Genomic DNA, 2,403 nt, shown 5'->3' with positions numbered 1-2,403 from the left:
AGACTGACTCACTATGTAGCCCAGGCTGGTCTTGAACTCACAGCGAGTTCCTCCTGCCTCAGCCTCCCAAGTGCTGGGATTACAGGCGTGCGCCACCACGCCCGGCAATATATTTGTTATTTTGTTTTGGGGTTTTTTGTTTTGAGACAAGGTCTGTATCTGTAGTACTGGCTCGTGTTGAACTCACTCAGACTCTGAGTGAGCTTCCTGTCCAAACCTCCTGAGTGCTGGAATTACAGGTGTGCACCATCATGGAGGGCTTTATTTTTACTTTTTAATAAGCAGTGGCTAAAACATTTCAAACGATTTAGTTGGCTTTGTTTTATTGGACAGTGCCGGTGTGGACAGCATGGATGTGAAGACATTGCCCTCTGCTGGAAAAGATGCTGAGTTTTTTAATTACACTTTCTAGAGCCTCCAACGCAGTAATTACATGCCAAACTGCCTCAGGAAAGAATCCAAAAAGAAAAAAGAAAGAGTTTAAATGTATTAATTGCCTCTCGTGTGCAAAAGCTCCTGCTGGATGCTTCATACACATTTATCTCATTTAAACCAGAGGTCTTTGCTAGTCTTATCTACAGTTGAAAGATGACAAATTAAGAATCAGAGAATTACTAAGTGGTAGAATGGGAATTTAAATTACTTACATGTAAATTCCAGTCTCTCTACAAACTATCATTAAGATGGGTTTTCATCTTCCTCCCTCTCCTCTTTCTCCTCATCATCAGAGACACTAGCACTTGAAGATCTCTGACCGTGGTGCTTTGTACCATAGGAGCCTAATGTCTACCTCTCCTCAGATGGAGAGCACAGATCCAGGTCACACAGTCAGTAACAGGCAGATCCTGCGAGGCCATCTTGACCGACTTGTCCCCAGAGCCAACCCATTCTGGGCAATTGACTCCTAGACCTGACATTGTAACCTACATTCAGGAACCGCTGGTCATCCCAAAAAGAGGGAAGAAAGGGAGAGCAGATGGCTAAAAGTAGAGTGTTTGCTTTCTTTCCACATTAGAGTCTTTTAAATGTTTATATTGCAGAGGAATATTGTATATTTCGGTGATTTAGAAAAAAAACCTGAAAGATTATATCACCAATTATTTTTGTGTAATATTTATGTTGTTGAAATTAATATGTAGACAAAGTGGTATTCTGATTATTTTCTTTTATTTTTAAAAATGTAGGGCTGCTGGGGATCGAACCTAAGGCCTTGCATTTGCTAAGCATGTGCTACACCCCAGCTAACCTGTTTGTAAATATAGGTTTTCTTGCGCTGCTTCATAGCCTCTTCCATCTACAACAGCTACTTTTTCAATCATTTAGTTAACATCCTCTCATGAGTGAGTACTTTGTGATTTATCTGAATGATTTCTATTGTTTTGTGCTGGGCTTTGGAATCACCTTTCCTGCTTTGCAAGAATTCTAGATGTGTTCCTTCTCACGAGGTGATTATTAGCAGCACTTGTTTGGACGAAGTGTGTGCCTGGGGAGCTGCTTGAATCCTGGTACAGTGTTTCTTACTGCCAGGCCCCCGTGCTTGCTAAACTGAGTCATGGAGAATGTATTTCATGAAATAGTAAAGGCTTCTCTGTGTAACCGCAGAACACTGGAGTTGGAGACTTTTCTACAGAAATTTAAAGAATTGGCAAGAGGCTTGACTGTTCCAATCTTGCTGTCCCTCTGAGTAGAGGAATCTTGTTCTTCCAAAACCTAAATACAGTGAAAGAGAGTGAGTGTTGATCTACTTTTCATACCTAAGAACACCATACAGCCCCAAACACAAGGCTTAGGCCTCTGCAATGCCTTGGGTGCTTCTCAGGACCTCACACTTGCCAAGCGGTCTCTGTATTCTTGAAACTTTTTCTTTTTTCTTTCTTTCTTTATTTTTTTTTAATTGTTTGAGACAAGGTCTTGCTAAGTAACCCAAACTGGCCTTGAACTTCCAGTGATCCTCCTGCCTCAGTATCCCAAATGCTGGGATTACAGGTGTGCACCACTACTCCCTGCTCATCTCTGCAAAAAGAGGTAGACTTTGGGATCTTGGGTCCTCCACTTAGCACCTTTGTGACCTCAGTTTTCTCTAGTGTAAAGTGAAGCTAATAGTACAATAAGAATAATAGTTAATATCATTGTGTTTACCATATGCTTGGGCACTAAGTGTGGTGTCAGGCATGCTTTACATGCATTTTCTCATTTAATTTTTATGACAAACTTCTGATACTATTGGACCTTTGGGGATGGATTTGGGGTTGTAAAGGTTTCATAAGAACCAACCAGGACTTCCCCGCAGGCAGCTGACTCAAAGCCTATTTTGACCCCTTAAACTTTCCGTTACTTCACAGGAGTGCCGTGAGAAGGACAAGCGGTGTAGGGAAAAAAAAAAAAAAAAAAAAAAGCAGGGGG

The 2,403-nt window shown here is 41.4% G+C and overlaps 1 protein-coding gene across 1 annotated transcript in view; it reads left to right on the top strand.

Moving 5' to 3' along the window:
- Srgn (serglycin) overlaps positions 1-2,403 on the top strand; it is a 28,723-nt gene that overhangs the window by 23,206 nt on the left and 3,114 nt on the right. The gene's annotated exons all lie outside the window — the stretch shown is intronic.

This window comes from Fukomys damarensis, unplaced genomic scaffold (assembly GCF_012274545.1).
Source record: "Fukomys damarensis isolate Sample0158 unplaced genomic scaffold, DMR_v1.0_HiC HiC_scaffold_20, whole genome shotgun sequence".
Classification (NCBI taxonomy): domain Eukaryota; kingdom Metazoa; phylum Chordata; class Mammalia; order Rodentia; family Bathyergidae; genus Fukomys; species Fukomys damarensis.
The sequence above is the reverse complement of the archived record's forward strand: the minus strand, read 5'-3'. Positions and strand labels throughout refer to the sequence as shown.